Source organism: Microtus oregoni, unplaced genomic scaffold (genome assembly GCF_018167655.1).
Source record: "Microtus oregoni isolate MIOR12 unplaced genomic scaffold, Mior012 000005F_ref0000423, whole genome shotgun sequence".
Classification (NCBI taxonomy): Eukaryota; Metazoa; Chordata; class Mammalia; order Rodentia; family Cricetidae; genus Microtus; species Microtus oregoni.
In genome coordinates this window covers 16,155,427-16,180,481 of record NW_024543064.1, presented here as the reverse complement: position 1 = coordinate 16,180,481, position 25,055 = coordinate 16,155,427, and the positions used below count along the sequence as shown (strand labels likewise).

The window sequence follows — 25,055 nt, the reverse complement described above, 5'->3', positions numbered from 1 at the left end:
TTTATAAGAAGAGAGAGAAACAGTAGCTGTCTTTGTTAAACAGTCAAGGCTGATTCTCTTTTTACCCACCACTAGTTTTATTTTTCCTGATACCTGAAATGGACATACAAGAGTCCAGGCTCCACTGTGCACATGAATGGCTTATAAGGCACCACAATCCTCACAATAATCAAAAAGCTGAATGATGGAAAAGGCTTGATTAGAAAAGAGACCACTGTCTTCCCTAAGATGGGTACCATGCAGACACAGAAGATCACCAGGATGGGAGGCTCAGTGCCAATGTCTCTCTCCAACAAGCACGGGTCAGGAAAACCTGTTCCCTGACTGATGAACTGGTGAAGGCCAAGAACCCAGGGCATCCTGCATACATTCCCAAGTTCTCCCTCAGGGTGACTTATATAACCACTTGTACTTCAGTCCCAGAGGCATGATGCCCTCACCTGGCCTCCATAGGCACCAGATACAAACAAGGCACATAAATAGATGCAAGCAAAATACTTGGAACACAGAGTAAATCTTTTTTTTTTTTTTTTAAAGTTACAAAGTCATTTCCAAGAAATGTAGACTTTGTTTCCGCACTTCAGCAGTGCTATGGTGGCTGGTTAATTCATACAACTGTTTCAGTTTCTTCAGAGAGGATGGCCAGCCATGAGAGCATTTAGCCCTACCATTTGAGTACAGGCTATCTTAACATTTACGTTCTAAAAAGGTACATGGCTGTCTGTGGTGGCACATGCCAACAATCCCAGCAGTGAGAAGGCAGGGGATCACCCAAGTCTACATATCAATTCCAGGCCAGCCAGAGCTGCACAAAACCACAGAGGAGAAAATCCTTTTGTGTTTCTAAATGCACAGTCCCCAGGGCTGAGTGACAGTAGCAGCATGAACAGCATGGGAATTTGCATCCATCTCATAGTACTTAGAGCAAAAGAAAAAGTTGCAGAAATTTAAAAAATTTTAAGCATTGCCTATGTGATCTTGTGGCCAAGCTATTTAATATTTTTATTAATAAGAAGAAATAATAATGTAATAAGTTGATGGATAAACAGTTGGGCAGATCAATACAGGATTTCTTTTTATAAAAGAGTAACAAAGATTTTTATTTATATTTATGTTATTTGTATAGGTGTTTTGCCTGCATACGTAATTACATCACATGTCTGCAGTGCCCACAGCGGCCAGAAGAGAGTGTTGAATCCTCTGGACTGAGAGTTACAGGTGGTTGTGACCCACCATGTGGGTGATGGGAATTGAACCCAGGTCCTTTGGAAGAGCAGTCAGTATCACATAGTGAGTATACAGACACTAGCAATGTCACAAACTTAGAACAATAAAGGGAGGATGGAGGTAGTTATGGCCAAGAACAATCAAGGACAGGCAAGGGCTACTCAATGTATAAGCTGACAATATTAAAAATTAAAAAAAAAAAAACTAAAACTAACAGGAATGGTAATTTCAGTATAGACCTTTGGCAAAACAGCACACTGAAGTGATATAAAGTCATCTTTTCTACTACTACAGACACACAGAAGTGCCGGATAAAACCCATAAAAATGCTTTTAAAATACATAGTCAAGTTAAAAAAAAATTCCCCAGGCACCTGAAAATGAAAGAGACATCAAAATCAAAGCTAGAATAGTAAATGGGAGTTGAGACCAGGGGCCCCGTGGAGTATTCAAGCTTGTGTACAGGCCCTGAACTTGAAGGACGCTGCAGTAACGCAGGCAAGAGATGTGGCTTCCAGCAGGCAGAAGACAAGGAGTGAGAACTGAGGCCCTGTATGAAGCCTAGGGCCCAGGCCCATCCCCCGTGCTGAGCACCAGGAAGCAGCCAGCAGCAGCTAGTCTTCTAGACCTGGCACAGAGAACCACACAGGCCCATGCCACACAGGCACAGCAAGCTTTCTGTGTCTTATAGGAAACCCAATCTGAGAAATTACTGCAAAAACTTGTCTCTGGTATGCATCAGAAGATGCTGGGAAACTTTCATAATCCAAAGCAAAGAGACTCCCACAGAGAATCAGAAAAACCCCCAAAAGGATGCTCACCACCACAAACCACGTGAGGAAAGCCAGGTGAGAAAGGCAACTGTATACAGGGTCAGAAGAAAGTTTCAGAGGGACCTTTGAAGTGGGGGTAAGAAAAGACTTCTTAAATAGTGCCCTAAAAGAAACAGGAGGCTCATATTTTCAGTGTATAGATATCAACAGAGCTCTCTACAAAGATTCACAAACGGGAGATAACATCCACAAAGTTTAAAGGCATCAAAGAATTTTTAACTAGAAAATATAACAAATTCCTCTAATCTTAGGGGAAAAAAGTGAAATCTGCAGAGGAAGAGCAAGCAAAGTGGCTCACAGGTAGTGATGATGTTGTTACAAAATAATGACTCATTTTATTCTCATAACAGCCAAGGAGACAGACACTGACCTTTCTTCCTAGCAGACACTAACATTATCCTCTTTACTGATGAGAAGACTAAAGCCCAGAGAAGATGCTCAATTTCTTCAAGGTCAAACAGAAACCCCTAGCAGAGCCTGGGTTTAGGCTGTCACGGGGGTCGGGGGTGGGATGTAATCCATACAGCTGTTCTGGGAAGTTGATCTGGTAAAGGGTTCAGGAGACAGGCAACACACATCTGCCTTGCAGACTGAGAAACATTCTCCTGTGCATACACACAGGCCCATTAGGAAACAGCACTCACTGAGCACTGTCTGGTAGTAGAGAGACGGAGAGCATTTGAAATGTCCAAGCCTGAGAGAATAGAAATGGAAGCTGTACACCATAGAAGACAGGCCACCAGACAATACCCAGTAGTGATTAAAAATAAAAACCAAACCAGCAGGATGAGACATAGCAGGCAGTACCATGAACACAGGTTACAAACATGTCAAAGGACATTATGTATCAGTCAAGATCTCTCTCTCTCTCTCTCTCTCTCTCTCTCTCACACACACACACACACACACACGGCCACACATAGAACACACATATGCACTGGGGGTAGGGGGTACATAGGAACTAGTCACAGAAATCCATTCACTACCCATCACATTAGACAGAGCTGAAGAGAAAGGTACTCAATTGAAGAGAAGTCTGAAACAACTGCTCACAATAGACAGTAGAATTAAAAAGACAGAAAACAGGAAAGGAAAGCTAAGACTGTAGAAGACAGAATTCCAAGCTTGACAGGCATCTGCTGGGAGCATAGAGACATGCTGAGGACACGTAGGAAATATACCATTTCTGAGAATTTTCTAAAATTAAAGAAAGGGCTGGGAAGACGGCTCAGTGCATTCCAGTGCATGCTGTGCAAACATAGGGATCTGAGTTTGAATGCCCGGCACTCATGTAAAAGTTAGGCATGACCATGTGTGCCTATGATGCCAGTGTTGAGAAGTGGGGAGTGGGCAGAGACAGGCAAATTCTGTTACCCTAGCCCATATGGCAAGCTCCAGATTCAATGAGAGACCCTGTTTCAAGGGAGTAAGTCATCAAGTGATAGAGCAGGATGCCTACAACACTCCCTGGCTTCTGCTGCACTTCTAAGAACATGCACGGACATGAGCAACCTCTCAAAACAAACCAAGTGACAGATAGGCATTTGCCTTTAGAATAAAATTACAAAATATTAACACACAAAGAATTTAAGCAAACAAAAAAGCATCATGAGAATGGCAGACACGTTACTAACTTCTCAATCATGGTAATGGTGTCAATAGAAATGGAGAAGCCATGTTCTCACCTCCACGGATAGGCCTATAAACCAAGCATGCACAAAACAACAAAGTGACATTTGAGATGAGCCTCAAAGTGTGAGACGAGGAGACAATCGGTGACAGAGTTGCTGTGAGGGAAATGGAAGCAGAGAAGAGATAGGTAAGAGAAAGAGAGCAATAAAGAAAGCACAAAGCTCCCAGCTCAGCTAAATAAGAAACGCTGGAAGCACTGAGAACTGGAACCTCTTCTGTTGGTGAAAATAGGAAATAACTATTTGAGAAACTGCACACTTTATACTGACGGAGAGACCTGTCTACCCAACGTCATGGACACATTTTAAAGGAACTGCCAGAGAAAGCAGACACAAAAGAGCACCTGACTAGATAGATGGTCCTGCATACAAGATGCAAATGTAGGCAAAGCTGATCCTATAATAAAATCAGGTGGTGGCATCAGGAAGCCATTGCTGGGCACAGAAAAAGACAGAATGAGAAACATGGGGAAACTCTGGCAGAATGGAGATGCTCTCCACCCTTTGTTAGGGGCAGCGGCAATTCCTACACGACATAAACACGTACTCTACCACTGATTATCCCTACCCCCATCCCATGAGTTGGATTTTATAATCAAATCTGCTAAATTTCATCAAATACAGGCTGGGTATGATGGTGTATGCTTTTAATCCCAGCACTCAGGAGGCAGAGGCAGGTGGATCTTTGTGAGTTCACAGTCAGCCTGGTCTACAAATCAAATTCCAGATCAGTCAGGGCCACACAGTGAGATCCTGTCTGTTTCAGCCTGATCCCACCCCCATCCCCAATTTTTTTCAAACACAGAATACTTAAGATCACAAATGGTGACCAACGATGATGCACACCTACAATCCCAGCTACTTGGAGGACTGAAACAGAACTTTGAGCTCAAAACCAGTCTGGATAACACAGTGAGATATCATCTCAAAAAAAAAAGACTGAGCAAGACAAACTGCTGATGCTTTGTGCTTTGGGGAATGGTCTCAGACACCAACTCTGGGAATTAAATATCAGCAACATGGAGGCTAAGAGAAGCGAGACTAGACTCATTTCCCATGAGTCAGAAGATGCCCCAAAAAACGTTGGCCTGTTAATATACATGGTGACATGTAGAACATAAGGAAATAAAAGCCAAGACTAGGCAAAGCTCAGCGGTAGGGTAGTCCTTTACCTGGCATGCATGACCCTTGGTCTGATACCTTAACAGTGGATACAAAGAAAGGAATTTACAAACCAGAGGTATAAAAAAGGATAAGGAAAACATGACTTAATTCAGTAGGGAAAGAGTGGAAATGAAAGCAAGGGAAGTACACTAAAGAGAAACTAATTAAGATGGAAGCAATAAATCCATGAGTATTATCACAAGTGAATAGGTGACAATTTTGTTAAGAAGTAGGGATCCTCTGCTTGAACTTTAAAAGCTATATTGTGTATTGGCATGCTGTGTGTGTTTGCACTTAAAATAGAGTCTTGTGTGTGTGTGTGTCTACACTTAAAATAGTACAAGCATTAATGAATTAGCTATTTTTACTACCAAGGGAGGCTGTGAAATTTCTAAACAGTTTTGAAACTAACCTCCTGACTTAAGTATCTGTCTTTAAAGAAACAAACTATACAGCCTTTGCAGACCACTTTGGGAAAATGGGCTACAGAAAGCCCAGAACTGTGGCTAAGCTACACTTGAGAAACAAATTACACAACCTATACAACCTTTGCAGAACACTTTTTCCACTATGTTACTAAGTAAATGAATGCAATGAGCCATGCAGATGTGACCTGGAGGCGGGAGCAACAGAAAGTCCTAGAGGCTAAGCTACACCCGCCACAGCTTCCAACATGCTTTTCTGCTTCAGCCTAACTCCATTTGCAGGAAGTCCCACGGAGAGAGAATAGAACACTCACTACAGTGTGATTTGGGAGGTAAAGAAACTTACAGCTGATCACTGAGTGCTGAAATCTCTAAGTCTGGAAGATTGACACAGGAGCAATATAAAGTATGTTACAAAGCACTTGCAGAAATTGCTAGGCTGGGGAAATTGTCAAAGGTCCCATGGGGAAAACGTTTAAGCAACAAGAAAGAACTCCAGAAAGAAGGATGCTTCTCAAAGGAACACTATTAAAGCCTCAAGAAAAGGCTATACTGACTCAGAATAAAGACGCCAGACAGAAGAAACTTAATTGGCTGAACCAAGTGCTGTATAATGACCCAAAACACAAATGGGAATTCAACACAAAGTAGAAAACTAGGCCAGCTTTCTAAAAGGGGCATAAAGAATATTTATTTAAATTTCTATCCTGACTCCTTCCAAAGAAGATTTGGAAGTCTCGGGTTCCTTACGTTCCACAGAACACAAACCGGGGAAGGCAAGTGGGGCAAAGTCACGTTTGGAGGGAAGGTGACATCTCTCTAAGGAACGTGGAAGGGAATAACGCTGGAGATTCCAATGTCCACATACACTGCGGAACTGAAACAGTTCTGCCCTCCACAGCAGCAGGCAAGTGAAGGAAGGCCTCTGCCGCACCACCAGAGAGCGGAGCACCAGATCCCGCCTCAGGGCAGCAGCCCACACACCACCAACTACTTGGCATACCCTAAGTGCTGTGTGGGAGCCAAGACCCTGGTCCACAGGGAGCACATGGTCCACCCAGCAGCAGCAGAACTGAAACAGAACTCTCAAACCAGCTCAGTCTGTAAGAGACCAGAGAGAGGAAGGGAAGGAGAGAATGGATGGGCATGGCCTCCATTGAGCAGCAAGAAAAGGGAAAAGGGTGGAGCTGTAACTGCCACTAAAGTATGACCTCAACAGGTGAGGGCAAAGGTCAGGTGCACTAGCCAGAGGAGACACTCGGCCCATGGCACTGCACCAGGCACAGCTGACAGAGGTCTCCAATACAGCATGTAACAGCAGCAGAGTAGATGTGGCCAAATACAGAGCAGAGGAAAGGGCACCTGAGTTCTGCAGGCAAAGCCTCCAAAATAGGAAGAGTAAAACTGAGTCAAAGCCGTAGGAGTGAGAGGACAGGTGGACCCAGCAGAGGGACCAACAGCAAGGACAGGTGACCTGATATCCTACCCACACTGTCTATCAGGCGCCAGCTGCAGGTGCCCAAAGTTTGGACTTCTACTGCAGGAGGGAAAGCTATTCGAACTCTTGGTCAAGGATTGCCAGTTTGGATCCCCTACTAATTCCACCTCTTGCTTTATTGTCTCTAGTGATAATTCCCAACTCCTCTGCTGATGGAGGAAGGTCATTGGCTAATAAAGGAACTGCCCTGGCCCATTTTATTGGTTAGGACATAGGTAGGTGGAGTAAACAGATCAGAACGCTGGGAGGAAGAGGAAGTGAGGTCAGAGTCTCGACAGCTCTGCTCTCCGGAGCAGACGCCTGAGAGAGACGCCATGCCCTGCTCCCGGGATGAAGCTCGGACCCAGGATGGACTAGGCTAGAATCTCCCCGGTAAGCGCACCTTGGGGTGCTACACACAGATGATTAGGAATGGGCTAAATTAATATGTGAGAATTAGCCTAGAAGAGAATGGGCCAAGCAGTGATTAAAAGAATACAGTTTGTGTGTTGTTATTTCGGAGCATAAGCTAGATATGTGGGCGGCCGGGTGTGGGGGACGCAGCCCTGCCGCCCCCTATTACTACACTCTGCAATCTTGCCTTCTGTCTCATTGCCTGGGCTCTGTGGTAGCCAGAGAGCTGAGGGACCTTGGAGAGCCCTTTCAGTTACTTTCGCGGTGCAGGAGTTCATTACTTCATCTGTCACGTACTCCTGTCACACGACCAGATGACCTTAGTCCAATCTCCTCCTTTTCAAGGGAGGAAACTGAGGTCCTGAGAGGCTGAGCTGCTCTCTGATCCTAGTCTGCCTTAACCCTGTGGCTATTTAGTATCTCACAAACAACCAGAGCCAGGTGAAGTAACTGGCACTCTCAACATAATTAGAGCAAAGATCACACACTCGGAGACAAGAAATGGGGGATTGCTCCACACGAAAAGATGATTTAAAATGTAAGGTATCTGAGGAATCAGCCGAGTTAAAAGAGAAGCCCTGGCAATTATTTCTGAGAATGCGAGGAGGATTGGTGAGGTTAGAAAAGGGTAACTGTAGCTTTCAGCAGGCCTGGATTCTCAAGTTCAAAAGCAGCTGTCATTTGGTATCTTCTCTAACACTGAGTGCCTGGTAGGCAGAGCTGCAGTGTAAGGAATTCAGATTTCCCTGTGCTACTCTGGGGTTCACGGTAGTGTCTCTCACGTGGAGTTGTTGTTTCTAATGTTACCATCACCGTTGGCATCATTCTGCCCCAAATGTAGAGCAACACCTCAATGGGCCAGCGGTCTTTTGTAAAGGTCACTGGGAATTCCAAGCAGCCAGAAGAGCTTCAGAGAACTCCAGCATGGGAGGGTCTAAGGGCCAGCCCAGGCACAGCACATACCTTAAGGGACTTGGGAGGCTATCTCCTGAGCAAGGAGATGCATAGATACGTAGCTTGTTTATGTACTAAGATTTACAGCTCACAATCCCATCTACCCTTGTGTACAGATGCAAACTAAAGCACCAAGATATTAAATACCCTGGGAAAGGACCAAAGAGCTAATACATTAGGGCTAAGTCCTGAATTAAGTTGGGGCCTCAACACGCAAGCCATGGTTATGTGGTCTACAATGCACTGCCACGCTGGTTGCTAAGACTTAGCTCTCCACCCCCTCTGCAGGCAATTTTCCCACGAACTGAGCTGTCAACTACTGGTTACCTACTGGAAGCATCTCCAGTCTCTCCTCCAGGAGACTGGTCAGGGAATCAACCAGATCTACCACACAGCAGCTCCGAAGACCTTGTATTTCTCTTCCCTTCCATTCTCCGTTTATCCCTTTGCTGAGGTTCTAGGGATGGAACTAAGGGCTTTCCAGGTGCTAACTGAGCAAATGCTGCACCACTGAGCAACAGTCCCAGCACTTGGTTTCTTAACCCAGGTTCTTGCCATACAACCCAGGCTGGCCCCTCCACTGCCACTATATCTGGTGACCAGTTTTTCTAAAACTGCCAAATCATGCCTCCAGTCAATGTTAACCACATCCTGGTCTTTCTTTTTCATAGTCTACCAGTTTATACGAGGCTGTCACTTTTCAAAGAATCACTAACAGCCACCATAATGATGCGCCACACTACGTTTCTAAGCACTTCTTAAGCTCTTTCATACTAACAACCCAGTAAGCACTAAACTCCGTTCACAACAAGGCCTTGACAGTGAAGACGTTAAGTAACCGCCCAAGGGCACAGGCAGTTAATACAGGCAGTGAATGTGTCTGACTTGAAACTCAAGTCCTCTCATCCACCAGAGCAACTTCTCAGACTTTAATGTGCCCAAGAATCACACGGGGATCTTGTCAAAGGAAATTCTGGCCCAGAAGTTCTAGTGTGAAGTCCGAGATTCTACACTTCTAATAGCTCAGGATGACACGGATACTATGTAGAAGCCAGGTACTGTCTGCCGCAGCCTAGCTTCAAGTCACATCCATTCATATCTAATTATTTTCAAATATGTTAAAGCAACAGCTCATGTCTATAAGTTACAAGCCATTCACACATCCCTCCCTTTTGCACTGGCTCTAGTCAAAACAAGAATGGCTACAACGCTCTCGTATCTCTGGGAATAATCTACAGAATACAGAGACTTCTACAGCCAGGCCAGCTTTGGGTAAACAGCTCCATAGCCTCTTGGCGCTATCCCAAGTGCCTCTGGCCTGCATTCCAACATTCTAGTCTTCCAAGATCCTCTCACTTCCCTGACTGCTACCAATCTAACTAGACCCAACGAGGCTCATTTTCAGGGCAAGCTATTCCTTACTTAAGCAGTCACTGGGACCTGGTTAGGCCTCTGAAGATGGCACACACAAGCCATAAATAAGCAGAACTGAGCACAGTGAACAGATCTTGGCTCACGCCATTATGCATGACCTACTGTGGCATTTCTTCTCTAAACACAATGCATCTGTCTTCCTCCACACAACTCAGCAGCCTGCTAAGATCCTCAAAGCTGCCTCTAATGGCATTCAAGACCACTATTCTCTTTTGTGGAGTCAAAAATTAAAACTCAATATTGCACGCTGCCTTGGAATTTAACAATACTGGGAAGCTTTCAAAAAACCTCTCCCCACTCAGCTCTAAGTCACTCAGCAGAACAATTTTCCTATCAGAGACCACATGCAGCTCCTAGTTGTCTCTCAGTAGTGGGTTTCAGCTCTCCCAGAGAAGCTGAAGAAGCCGGTCACATCTTCTGAATACTACAAAAGCTGCCTCCCACATGCACTTGGTGCATGGGCTCCTGCAAACTGCACATTGTTCTCACCCTCCAACTGTCAGATTTTCTGTGTAGGGGTATCCCCAGACTCCTAGGACAGGAACTCCTTCTCATCAAGCGGGTGGGCAGGAGGAAATTAAAACATCATTTTTGGCCAGTCCACTAGACCTGCCCTTTTCCATATCCTTGAGTCTCAAACACCAACGCTGGGAGCATAGGACTAATGTCTTGTGTATGCTAAGCATTTTCCACCTCCTGTTTAATTCTCCTGACATCCCCATCAGATAGAAAGTTACTATCTCTATTTTACAGTAAAGGAAATTGGTATCCAACAAGGGAACTTGGCCAAGACTGTACAGGAGTCATTAATGTTAGGCACAGCTCAAATGCAGACCTGCCTGGCTCTTTATCCTTAAAATATCATTTATTATTAGATAGTGGGGAGATGTCACAGCATACATGTGGAAGTCAGAGCACAACCCTGTGGAGTCAGTTCTTTCTTTTTAGCTTTATGTGATATCCTAGATAACTGTCACAGCCTAGAGTAACCCGAGAAAGGGGGTGTCAGTTGGGGCACTGCCCAGATCAGACTGGCCTATGAGCATTTCTGTGGGAAATTGTCTTGATTGTTAACTGATGTAGGAGAGCCTGGCCCACTGTGAGCAGCTTTCCCCAGGCAGTTGATCCTGGGCTATATACAAGGATAGCTAAGCACGAACCTGTATGTAAGCCAGCAAGCAGTTCTCCTCCTCCACGGTTTCTGTTTACAAATTTCTGCACTGGAAAACTCAAGTTTTCAAGTTCCTCCACCGTTTTCTCTCAGTGACAGACTGTAAGCTGAAATGAACCCTCTCCTCCTTAGCTGCTTTTGGTCAGTGTGTTTTATGACAGCAACAGAAAGGGAACTAGAACATATGGTGGATGGGATGAAGCCCAAGTCACCAGACTTATACAGTCAGGGCTTTTCTCCACTAAGCTATCCTCTCAACCCCTGGCTCCCTGTTCTCACTTAAAGCCTCAGTTTATCTGGTTGCCAGGGCTTCTGGGCTCCCCAAGCCTCTCCCAGGAGAGATGAAATGCTAGCTGCCCTGATGGGAGCGCCTCCATTTGAGGAGCCTTACTGCACTTTGCTGGAGACTGAGTGACGCTATGGATCTAGGAAAGTGCTCCTGGCATAGGCCAGCTAGCTGGCTGCCAAGAAACTTCCCCAGATGGCTTGAACTTAATTTACCAAAAGGTCTGACTTGGCTATCAGCCTTACAGATACACCAACTAACCTTTCAAAGTCTCACAGTTGGCTGGACTTAAGAAACATAAATAACTCAATATAAATCAGAGAATCGATTCATAATGTAATCTATGCCTATTCTTTGCAGTTATCTGCAAAAAGATGCAAGTAGCTGGAGCAGAAAACATCAGAAAGCCCTTTACAAATCACAGAGAGAACAACAAGAAGTTGGCTATATGGAACTGACATTTAGAGAAAATCCTGCAAATCACCTGGTCATTAAAGTAAATGCTGGGCTCCAAATTCAGCAGGCAAGTTTTGGGATCAAAGTGCAATGCCAAATGACAGTGTCTTGTTCTTCCCGCCACTGATGTCCCATACTCTTCTGCAGCCCAGTCTCTCCTGTGACAGGTGCACACAGGACTCTGTTGAGCACTGGCCATGAGCTGAGGTTTTGATGGCTCCATCAGAACGCAAAGAGGATCCTCACTGACTTTGGCCAAGGCCTTGATTTGCTCTGAGCATCTATCTGTAACAGATCAGATCTCTCCCTCTTCCAAGTTGCCTAAGCCCAAGGAAGCTCACTTCAAACTCATCTTCATCCTGTTCCCTTTCAGGCTGCCAACCACACACTGGCTACAACAGACTCGCCCCTCATTCCCTCTCTGCTCCCCTCACCTCACTCCTCCCTGGCTTTCTCCACATGCCTCACTCACTTAATACTCAGCCCACCTTCCTATCATTCATCACCAGATTAAAACTAGGAAATGAATGCATCAATGTATACCACCATGAAATGATCTTTATAAGAAGGTGATGAAAGCTGGGTGTGATGGTACCTCACCACACAAAGGTGGAAGGATAGTGAGTTGGATCTCAGCAAGGACTACCAGCAAGTCATTCATGTACCTAAGTAATGCTAGGGCCAGAATCAGGATCCTGGCTTCTGGATCTTATGTTTGTATTTGGGTCAAAACTAAAACACCTAACTCCTAGCAAAACAACAGAGGCCCTCAGCAGGGAGGGCTCTGTGTCATGGCATTGGACGTTTTTATTTCTTCTTTGTGATTAAAATATCAACCACTGACACTAGAAGGATGGCTGTTCACTTTCTCCATTCATTCTGTATTCAATATAGTACTCAAAGTTCTAGCTAGAGCAGTAAGACAACAAAAGGAGATCAAGGGTATACAAACTGGAAAGGAAGAAGTCAGACTTTCACAATCTGCAGATGACAGGATAGAATATATAAGTGACCTGGAAACTTCTACCAGGGAACTCCTCCACAAGGATGACCCCAGCTAAGAATCTAAGCAATAGTGGAGAGGGTGCCTTAACTGCCCTTCCCCTGTAATCAGATCCATGACTACCTTAACTGTCATCACAGAACCTTTATCCAGTAACTGATGGAAACAGATGCAGAGATCCACAGCTAAGCATTGGGCCGAACTCCTCAGTTGTAGAGAGGGAGGAGCAATAATATGAGCAAAGGGGTCAAGACCATATGGAGAAACCCACAGCTGACCCAAGCTAGTGGGAGCTCACTGACTCCAGATTGACAGCTAGGGAACCTGAATAGGACCGAACTAGGCCCACTGAATGTAGGAGACAGTTGTGTTGCTTGGGCGGTTTTGTGGGGCCACTGGCAGTGGAACCAGTATTTATTCCTAGTGCATAAACTGGCTTTTTAGAGTCCATTCCCTATGGAGGGATATCTTGCTGAGCCTAGATACAAGGGGAAGGGCCTGGTCCTGTCTCAGGTGATGTGATAGACTTTGTTGACTGACTCGCCATGGGCCTCGCCCTCTCTGAGGAGTGGTTGGAGGTGGGGTGGGCAGAAGGTGGGGGAAGTGGGAGGAGGGGAGGGAGAGGGAACTGGGATTGGTATGTAAAATAAGATTGTTTTAAGAAAATTAAGAACATTAATACAATTTGAAGGCAATTAAATCAGAAAAAAATTTCAATGGTAATATTTGAGAAGAAGTTTTATGACATAGGACTCACTGTTAAACTTCCTTGGAAAACTCCATGACCTGGATTAAGTCATTTTAATTACTGAACGTTAGCATCTTAACAGTGTTGTCGACACGAAATATTCAATAAGTGTTGAAGGGAGTGTGTATATGTGTCTCATGTAGTCCTCAAACCTGCTAAGTAGCAAAGGCTGACCTTGAACTTCTGTCTCTTGCTCCTCTACCTCCCAGAGCTGGGATTTTAGGTGATGGACCACCCCAGCTTAGATGCTCACATTATAAAAATGCCAGCATGTTAATGCAAAAGAGGGAGCAATGAGTGGGCACTCACATGATGCTGAGGAAGTACATACTGGTAAGTCATATGGAGCCGACCTGCTCATCTAGAATGAGAAAAATGCCCTTTGGCAGGATAGGAATATTTGGGGATGGAGAATGATGTATTTACTTGTGCCGCTACTTGACTGTTTTACCAAAATGAATTTACATATCAGGTACATAATAACAAAATGTGTAATCCCTGATAGAAAAAAAAAATAGATTCATTCTAGAATTCTGACAACACAGAGAAAGAAAGTGAAATGTTCACCCGCACTGTATTGAAAGCAACAGTGTTTTTTTTTTTTTTTTTTTTAAATATTTATTTATTATGTATACAATATTTTGTTTTGCGTGTATGCCTGCAGGCCAGAAGAGGGCACCAGACCTCATTCCAGATGGTTGTGAGCCACCATGTGGTTGCTGGGAATTGAACTCAGGACCTTTGGAAGAGCAGGCAATGCTCTTAACCTCTGAGCCATGTCTCCAGCCCGAAAGCAACAGTGTTAATGGTAAAACAACAACAAAACCACACACACACACAAAAAAAAAAATAAAAACTTTAAAAATTTAAAATACAAAATATTTTTAAGTAAATACAGTATAGAGCCATACTATGCAGCCATTTAAACAGGCTGTTGGCTGGGGTATATTTCATCAGAAGTGTGCTTGCTTGACTAGCATGTATAAGAGCCTAGGCTCCACATTGAGCACTGGACAAAGTTCTCTATGATACCAAAGGACAAGTAACCGGAGACAAGAGAGAACCCAGATATCATGTCATCTTAGCTTTTCAGAGCATGGTGGCACACACCTATATTCTGTGCACCTGGGAAGTGGGGACAGGAGGATCAGGAGTTTAAGGCAGCCTAGGCTACATAGGATCACACAAACTAAACAACCAACTTTTCTATATCAAAGGACACTATTGAGAAAGTAAAAGGGTAACTCATAGAACAGAAACACATCACATAGAAACCGTCGATCTGAAAAGGACGGCATAGAAGAATTAGCTTTCACAATAACGAAAGACCAATAAGCCAACCCAAAAGTGAGCAAAGGACTGAACAGGCGTGTTCGTTAGGCTGACCAAACAGCCAATGAGCACCAGGCTGCAAGGGAGCAGACAAGGAGAGAAAACACAAGTGCTGCTGAGCATGCGGCAAGGCTGGAAACCTTCGGAGTGAAGGCAGGCATGTAGATGGTGCAGCCGCCTTGGGGAACAATTTGGAAGTTCCTCAAAAAGCTAAACACACTCACCTGATATATGATGCACACCTATAATCTGCCACTCAGGGGGCTCAGGCACACAGACTTTGTTTCAAGACAAAAAGTAAAACCTCAAATGGCCCAGCAGCTCCATTGTTGGTAAACACACAAGAGAGCTGAAAACAAACACCCACACAGAAACTTCTGCAATGGTATGGACTGGAACACGAAACACAGCAGGCAGTGCCAACAACCTAATGCAAACGCATCAGCACAGCCCACATCTATAAGGTGGAATAACATTCAGCCATAGAAAGCAGTGCATGCTTACCACATGCTACACACTGCACGAGAATGTCCACAGAAGGAAAACTCATAAGAACTGCAAAAGAGTGAGTGGTTACCACAGACTGCAGGGAGGAAATGAAGTCTGAAGTAATAGCTACAGATATTTAACCACACAATTTAAACTGAATTACATCTAAATAAATTAGATCTAATAAATTACATTTAAATAAATTTCCTGGAAAAAGTTAGACACTTTAAGATTTTTTAGTAGTGTGAGGGAAATGCTGCTGCTTCTCCAACACAGTTCACTCACTAAACATTTACACTCTGCTATGTAGCAAGCTTAGGAAATAGGACACTGTCAGAGGGGAATTTGCTTAAGTCTAGGGTGGGGTTTAAGGCCACACTGTGTAGGGAAAGAGTAGTCACAAATTCCTTACACTGCCCACAGATGCCCAACTGCATCTTTTTCTGGGGGAAGGAGTTCTCTCTCCCCAGGTGTGGCTTAGTAGTCAAACCAAACTACAGTGTGGTGTGAATTCCAATTGAAAAACAAAACTATGTTACAAATCATGGAATCTATATAGCTGTTTTCTTGCTCCCAAACAGGGCTACTGAAAGGCTGGGTAAGCACAGTACATGCAGTACATACTCAATCACTCAAACAGCTGCCAGCACCAGCATCAGCACCACTTCCTCAGATCCTCAAGGAAACAGAGGAGAAAGGGGGGCTGGAGAGATGGCTCAGTGCAGAAGAGCACATCTGTCCTTCCAGAAGATGGTGCCTCACAACCTCCTGAAACTACACTTCCAGGGGATCTGATGCTGCTTGCCTCCACGAACACCTGCACAAATATACACTAATCTACACATATGCACACAATTAAAAATAAATGTTTAAAAAACTATTTAAAATTTTAAAAAGAAAATTAAGGATCACTGGGAAGGCTGGTTTTCACAACTCCAAGCTGGGGGCAGGCATCGGATTCCTACCCTGCCTCTAACAACCAACCAAGGCAACTAATTGCTTTTCCCAGATTCTCTCAATTCCTAATGAAACTCTTCTTGAGGCATTCTACAAAATACAAGGATGCAAAAACATCAAAATAGCATAGCAAACTGCTTGTACCCTCTTATCGTCTGACTAATTAATAGAAACAAGAGATTGTGCACGCCTATTACAACAGAAGGAGGCTCTGCAGGACTTACGTGCCTTTCTGGGCACGCTGCTCTGATCCAGTTCATCCCAGATTACTCTTCACAGACTCCACTGCAAAATCCCCTGAGCAACCTGGCCGCCTAATGAGCAGCTGGGGATTGTGACTGCATTATACTTAATGCCAACTTTTCCATCTTGCCGTCAAGAGTCTCAACAAGCAATCACTGCTTTAATGCTTTCAAATCCAGCCTCTTAGGTGTACAAAAGACCCTTGGCTTTGCCACTGATAGGCCTTTTGCTCTGACCTGAAAACCTGGATGACTTACAAGTTCTCATAACTTGATTATCTGAATACATCTTTCTTCGGCAGGGACTGCATCTGGACTACACATTTAACCCAGAGCAAAACTCTAAAACTCCAAATCTCCATCTAATGTACAAATGAAAGCGCTCTGGCAGGGGCCCAGCAGCCCACTAAGTGCTGTGATTCTAAAGGCTGTGGGCTCACCAGTAAAGGTCTGGAGTGTGCCCCCTAGACATAGCGGCTCAGGGGTGAATACCAGCTTGCCCCTCTAATGAACTAAGATTTGAGGCAGATTGATTATTCTTGGGAACTCAGTTTCCTCCTTGGTAAAATAGGGATGACTTTAGGGCTTGCCTCATGAGATGTTGCAAATTGATACAAACCAGCAGCTCCAGCAGCCTCGCAGACACTTATCAGAGTGAGGAGGTATTGCACGGTGCAGGCCACTGCTTCAATGAGAGAAACATAGAAGTTCCCCTGCTGAAATGTTTGTATTTATTACTGAGTGTCATCACTTTTAAGTTCTATTTTTGTCTTTGATACATGTGTCAGATATTGTATAATGGCTTTTGAGAGCAAAGACCAGACAGTCCCACTGTTCATCTCACACAGCTGTTTGTGATGAAAGCCAGCTAGGGAAGGGAGAAACTGGGTAGTGTGAGGCCTCTCTTAGGAGCACAGGCTATGATCTGAGGAATTTCATACAAAACTCAGCACAGAATGGGAAGGAGGAATTTCTCAGGTGACCCTGGCTCAGTTCTCAAATTGCATAACTGAGTGTTTTAGCTTGCAGTTCCTTGATGGTGGAAGTCTAGGAAGACCCTTCCTGCTTTCTATATTACATGGGCAGCTGATCTCACTGTAATTGGTCCAGGACATCCTGTGGATACCTCCCATTCCTCACTGATAGGTCAACTGGATCTGGATTAAACCCAGGGTATAAATACTTACCCCAGCCCTAAGTTCATATTAAATTCACAATAATAAATAGCTGCTCCTTGGTACCCATGAGTATTGATTCTAGTCCCCCAGAGTTATCAAAACCTTTGGATGCCCAATGCCCACAGAACATTGTGCAGAACTCCACAAATTACCCCTGCACATCCTTCTGTAAGCTTATGTCTCTTAAAAATGCAAATGCTATGTAAACAAACTCTACATGTTCAGAACAGGTGTATTCTTCCCCAAATATTTTCTTTCTACTGATTTTTATTGAGCTCTACATTTTTCTCTGCTCCCCTCCCTTTCACCTCTTCCCCAAGGTCACCATGCTCCCAATTTACTCAGAGATCTTGTTTTTTTCTATTTCCCATGTAGATTAGACCTTTGTAAGTCCCTCTTAGAGTCCTCATTGTTGTCTAGGTTCTCTGGGATTGTGATTTATAAGCTGGTTTTCTTTGCTTTATGCTTAAAAACCACTTATGAGTGAGTACATATGATAATTGTCTTTCTGGGTCTGGGTTACCTCACTCAAAATAATGTTTTCTAGCTCCATTCATTTGCCTGCAAATTTTGTAAATGTACCACATTTCCTTATCCATTCTTTGGTGGAGGGGCATTTAGGTTGTTTCCAGGTTCTGGCTATGACAAACAAAGCTGCTATGAACATAATTGAGCACGTGTCCTTGTGGCATGACTGAGCATCCTATGGATATATACCCAAAAGTGGTATTGCTGGGTCTTGAGGAAGGTTGTTTCCAAATTTTCTGAGAAATCGCCACACGGACATCCAAAGGGGCTGTACCAGCTTACACTCCCACCAGCAATGCAGAAGTGTTCCCTTTTCCTCACAACCTCTCCAGCATAAGTTGCCATTGGTGTTTTTGATCTTGGCCATTCTTACAGGTGTAAGATGGAATCTCAGAGTTGTTTTGATTTGCATTTCTCTGATGACTAAGGATGTTGAACATTTCCTTAAGTGTCTTTCAGCCATTTTAGATTCCTCTGTTGAGAGTTCTCAGTTTAGGTCTTGTACTCTGTTTGTTTTTTTACTGAATTATTTGTTCTTTTGATGATCAATTTCTTGAGTTCTTTGTATATTTTGGAGATTAGACCTCTGTCTGATGTGGGGTTGGTGAAGATCTTTTCCCATTCTGTAGGCTGTTGTTCTGTCTTGTTGACCATGTCCTTTTCTTTACGGAAGCTTTTCAGTTTCAGGAGGTCCCAGTGTCTGTGCTACTGGGGTTATATTAGGAAGTGGTCTCCTATGCCAAGGCATCCAAGTGTACTTCCCACTTTCTCTTCTATGAGGTTCAGTGTGGCTGGTTTTATGTTGAGGTCTTTGATCCATTTGGACTTGAGTTTTGTGCATGGTGATAGACATGGACCTATTTTCATTCTTCTACATGTTGATATACAGTTATGCCAGCACCATTTGTTAAATATGCTTTCTTTTTTCCATTTGATATTTTTTGGCTTCTTTGTCAAAAATCAGATGTTTGAAAGTGTGTGGATTAATATCCAGGTCTTCGATTCAGTTCCACTGATCCTCCTGTCTGTTCTTATGCCAATACCAGGATGTACAGTACTGTAGCTCTGTAGTAGAGTTTGAAGTCAGGGACTGTGATGCCTCCAGAAATTCTTTTATTGTACAGGATTGTTTTGGATATCCTGGGTTTTTTGCTTTTCCATATGAAGTTGAGTACTGTTCTTTTGAGGTCTGAGAAGAATTTTGCTGGGCACTGCATTGAATCTGTAGATTGCTTTTGGTAAAATTGCCATTTTTACTACATTAATTCTACCTACCCAAGAGCATGGGAGATCTTTCCACTTTCTGGTGTCTTTTTCATTTCTTTCTTCAAAGATTAAAGTTCTTGTCATACAAGTCTTCCACTTGTTTGGTTAGAGTTACTTTGAGATTTTTTTATGCTATTTGTGGCTATTGTGAAGGGTGATATTTCTCTAATTTCTTTCCCAGTCCATTTATCATCTATGGACAGGAGGGCTACTGATTTTTTTTTTTAGTTAATCTTGTGTCCTGCTACATTACTGAAAGTGTTTATAAATTGTAGAAGTTCCTTAGAAGAACTTTCCCCCAAATATTTTCAACCCAAGGTTGATTAAATCATGGATGAAACCCATAGGCAAACAGGTCAACCATATATTCCAAATGGTAAGCAATGAGGAAGATACTCTGGAAAGATAGTTATGAGGTAGCCCTAGGGACCCATAGCAGGTAACATTTACCAAGCATCTCTTGTACCCTAGGCATGGTGGCAAGTGTCTTATACAAGCGGCCTTACACAATCTCTGCAAAACCAGCGGGTCAGTTTCCACTTTCCACTGAGGAAAAGGAGGCCTGGCAAAATGAAGGGATTTGTCCAAATAACCCAGTCAGTGAGTAGCAGTCAGTAAATGAACCCACACTGTCTGATGCTGGCGATGATACTGTTTCCAGAAAATTATAAGATCCAAGCCTGAGAACCTGAGATTCAATGAACCTTGGCATCTTAGTCTTCTCACATCTGAACAACTTGCTGCTGCAGAGATACTGCACACACACAATAAACAAGGTGGTTTTATAAATAACAGCAGAAAGTAGGTGTGAAGCTCCTCTGTACAGCACTTACCTGGCATGCCTGAGGCCCCAGATTCTGCCCCAGCACCAGTAAGACGGAGGACATGGTAAAATCTACTTACTCTCTGCTGTGTGAAGCCCTGGCACAGTATAGATCTTAAATGATCTAACAGGCTCACATGCTGAAGGCTTGTACTTCAGAATAGAGCTACTGGGGGTGGGGGAAACTTAAAAGGTGGGGGTGCATGGAAAGTCTGGGAACTGGGGTATATCCTAGAGGGCATGGAGGAGTCTGGTCTTCCATGTGCTCTTAGCCTCACCACAGACCCCAAAGCAACAGAGCCAACCAACCAGGGACCAAACCATGAGCCCCAAACCTCCAAAACAATGATCCCAAACTCTTTTCTTTATGAGTTGCTATCTCTTTATGAGCAGCCTGTGCAAGCAGCAGAGCTCTGCCAAGCTCAGGTGTCATGTCTCACACCCACAGACACTTTGCTCCCAGGGAGCTTATGACCCAGCTGAGGAAAGCCCTCTCTGCCTAAATCCACCTTTTCTTCCACCTTTGTAAAGAAGAACAGAAGCACATAACGACTCCAGACGCCTGTCTTCCTGCACTATGTCCTACCGCAATGCTCAGATCATTGGGTCCTCAGTTCCTTCTGTGTGAGCTCCACAGAGCAACGTCACGCTCCTTGCTTGTGCTGGGAACTTCTTCCTTTGTCTTTGAAGAACTGGGAATGGCTTTTATCTCTAGCTTTCCCCCAGTCCATCACAAGGGAGTCTAACAAGAGGGTTATCTTAAGGAACTAACAAAAAAAAAAAAATGCAAAAGTGTAGTTTCTCCACTGCCTTTAACGCCGGCAAAGAGCCTGTGGGATTCCATCGTTATTTGCTCAAAAATGTTCAAAGAGAAACAAGGAAAATTTCATCCTCACCATGCTGCAGCCCAGGAAAGAAACCCAGAACTCTAGGGGCCAATTACTCCACCGTCTGGACTTTGACCTTCAGAAGTCTCCCTCTGGTTTTAGCCTGACTGGAACTGAGGGCAACTGACAGCAGAGGGCCAGCTGAACGGGCAGCTTGTGTCCAGGCTGGTCATACTTAATGACTGCCGGGCCCTCAGACGCTCAAAAGTTGCTGTGCCATGCCAAACCTATGGGCTAATTGAGCAAATTTCACTGCCACTTACTTTAAAGTTGCTACCTTTGTGACATCGGGCTAGGAGCTGGGCACTCAGAACAGGGGCAGCCCTTTGAAAATCAATCACTACCAATGGCTCCAATAAAGCCAGAGGGAGGAGCCAAGCAGGCAGAACACACAGAGGCAGTAAAGCATGAGCAAGAACTGGCTGGCTGCAGACAGAAGTGAGCAGCATTCTGGATGAGAAGCTCATGCCAAAGCTGAGAACACAGGCAGGCTGAGGATAGCACGCCTGCCTCCCTCCCTCCTGCCTTTCCCAGGACAACTGAAGCTGCAAATGTGAAGAGGCCTGACGCAGAACTAAGCCTAGTTTAGCGCTGCAGTTCTCGCATGGAGCCTTCAACATGTGCTTTCCCAAGCCTTATCCTCAAATTAATACACTGGGAATTGTTCTTCAGAGTTTATAGGAGTGTGAGCTAGGAGAATTTGGGAGATTCTAGTTCAATGGTAGAACACTTCCTACCATGTACAAAAGGCCCTAGTACCACCGTAGTAATAATTTTTAAAAAAAATGCTAATAATTGGGACCTTAAATTATAAAAATAAACACATACAAACAACACCAAATGGACTCAGCAGCAACATATATGTAACAGTAATATTTAAGAGGTCATAAAGTTGAGAGGTAGTCAGGTGACACGAGGGAAAATTGGAAAGGGGAGATTGTGGTATAGAAATAATTTAAACACAGGACTTGTGTATGAACTTCTCAAAAAAACAAAATGTTCAAATAGTCAGTACTGAAGCTCTGAAGGCTGAAGTCATTTTGTGCAATGGACACGGGGCTGCTGTATGGCATTTTCTTTGAAATGAGGACTGGCTCACAGGCTGCTCACTTACTGGAGTAAGCCTGAATGACCCTACTCGCCTCAAGAAAAACTAGTACTCACTGGCTTCCACTTCTGCTTAGAATCAGAAAATGTGAAAATTAAAATAAAATAGGTGAAAGCTCCTTATTCAGGTGAATATACCAAAGGAGGAAATAATATCCAATGCCTAGTGGCTACGAAAGGCACACAGGACTACAAGACATAGTTATGTAAACACAGTGCCACAGTGCACGGTACTTTGTGTGTGTTCAACGACAGCAATTTTTATTATGATAATGGTATTTTTGGGATGGGTTAAGGTAGACAAACCGCTCTGCATCAGTGGCTGCAGATTTAGGAGTGCCTGGGTGCAGGCCTCTGTCACCCTCTCTGATTTCCCCTTGTCTAGTTTGTTCATCTATTTAGTGGGTGGATACTGAATGCTTCTTAAATACAGGACAAAGTGCTAAGTACTAAATAGGAAACAGTGGAAACAGACAATAGAAGGGCCTTTGAGGGGGCAATGTAACGGGATAAAATACCCTAAAGGGGTAGTTATGAAGCATCTGGCTACATGCTACAATACAAGGCTGTTGCAACATCCAGCACAGAGGTCATAGTAGCTTTAACCAGAGGTGGAAAGAGGGGAGCAGAGACCAACACAACAGAAAAGCGGCTTAACCAGCAGCAGTTTCTACCACCATCTCCTGTGAACTAAAAGAAGAAACTGTGTAATCAACTAGACTTTACCATTCTGCAAGGTGGCATGTAATACACAGTCAACCACCACGTTGTACACATTAAAAAAAATTCACTCCATGTCACTCTAAACAATACATTAGCTGCAGTGATAAAGCTGTGTGACAAGGTGTCTACTGAGCATGGGCAAGGCTGATTTTAATCCCTGGCACTAATAAGAAATACATCAAATATTAAGAAGAAGGAGGAGGAGGAGGAAGAAGAAGAAGAAGAGGAAGCAGCAGCAGCAGCAGCAACAACAACAACAACAACAACAATCTGGGCTTGGTAGCCCACACTAGTAAGCCTAATACTCAGGATGAAAAGGCAAGGAGAATCAGGAATTTCAAGATCTTAAGGCCAGCCAGTGCCACTTGAACCCATCCAGGTAGGCAGGCAGGCAGATCTGTTAACAAGGTCGCTAAGAGACACCACCCACATCTCACTAGTCTTCTGTAAGGCACTAACATTCACAAGGAATTTTGAAGCATGCCCTTAAGTTTATCCATCATGTCTGACCACTTCATATAAGAAACAAAGCCTAAAAAGGTACTTCTAAAACTCAGGTCAAGGGCACAGATCTGTACAAAGGACTGCCTGCATGACTTTGGTCTGGTGTTTCGTGTGACATTATCAGCTCTGCTCCTTTTGAGGGGTCAAGGACTCTCTGAGATCTGATTAAAGGGATGGTTCTCCTTCTGCAAGAATGGCATTCTGGAGGATTCATAGCCATTTTCAGAGGCCTCATGGATCCACTGAGAGTCAACATTTCCCTGGAGATTAACGATCTCAGTTTTTCACGAATCAGCTATACTCTACTTACTCTGTGTAAGGAAATGAGTTGCTTGGGGTCGAAATTTTGAGGGTCCGAGTTAAGTAACATTAGGGAAATAGAAGGAAAGTCACTTTCTTTCTTTCCTTGCCCTCTGTTCCCTGGAGAGCTGCCAGGGCTTCACACTCTGTGCTCTCTGTGAATGAAATACTGTACCCTCTGCACAGCTTAAAGAAAATGACAGCTTCATCTCTGAACTTAAATGTCCTTAATATTTAATTCCTTCCTATGTGGTTAGTAGCTTGGGTCTCCACATTCTCCAGATGATGGCTTTGGAAGGTAAGATATTGGAAGTTCAGAAAAGTGCATACCCCAATTCAATTTCCTCGGGAAAATCAAAATCTCACAGGGGTGAGAGCTCAGAATGATTGAGGGGCCAATGCCATTGTTCCCCAGGTGTGCTGGGGAGGGGTAGCGTGCGTACTGAGGATGGAGCAACAGGGCACACCAATTTGTTTTCCAATCTATTTCACTTCAGTTCAGAGCATCATCTCAGACAGACAGCCCAGGAAAACAAGCTGCACTTTGGTTACTTTCAGTCTTCCTCAATCTGCAAATGCAGCTGAGTGTTGCCAGAGTGCGGCCTGTTTTCCTGGGCTGCCGTCTGCACTGATGCTCTGAACTGAAATAAAATAGATTGGAAAACAAATTGGTGTGCCCTGGCTCCTCCTGCAGTTTCATACCATGCTTCAAAGCTGGCGTTACCACCTACGCTTTACTGGAACCCAACAGACACAAATCACAAAGTAGAAACAGCAACGCTCAGATGGAAAGGTCCCACCCAAACCCGAAATAGCAATTTAATTCTGGGCTTGCAGTTCAATACTGCATTAACATGCCACTCTGTGGCCAGCTCCCAGCTCCATTCGCTGGCCTGGTTGACATCTTCTGATGACATGCCTAACACGGTTACTGCATACAGTATAAAGCAAAACCTGACATTCATTCTTCCATATGACAGCTCCAGTGCTCCGTGGATTTAGTACAGCATATCGTTTCTCACGCTCTTGTTCTGTTCATACCTATTCAAAAAGCCTGGTGCTTTTCAAGTATTCCATACCACGGTAAAGACGCTACGACTTTGTTCTTTGAGACACAGCCTCACGATTCTCGTTTTTTTTTTTTTTTTTTTTTTTTTGGTGGGCTGGCACAGGACTCACAGAGATCCACCCTCCTCTGCCTTCTGAACGCACAGATTAAAGGTGTGCCTCACCACGCCTGGCTCTTAAAGGATGCTGCTTCATTAGAAAACATTGAAAGGAAACCCACAATCAACTGCAAACACGCCCTAGATTTCCCCAAAAAGTCCCAAGAAAGTGCAGATATCGGGGCTGAAGGTGTAGCTCGGGCTCAGAGCACATGTTTGCTGTGGGACAGACTTTGGTTACATTCCCAACATCCCCAAAATGCAGGTATCC

At 44.1% G+C, this 25,055-nt stretch overlaps 1 protein-coding gene across 5 annotated transcripts in view; it reads right to left on the bottom strand.

Annotated features, from left to right (window-relative positions):
- Positions 1–25,055, bottom strand: part of Zbtb40 (zinc finger and BTB domain containing 40) — a 67,934-nt gene that overhangs the window by 40,153 nt on the left and 2,726 nt on the right. The window lies entirely within an intron of this gene.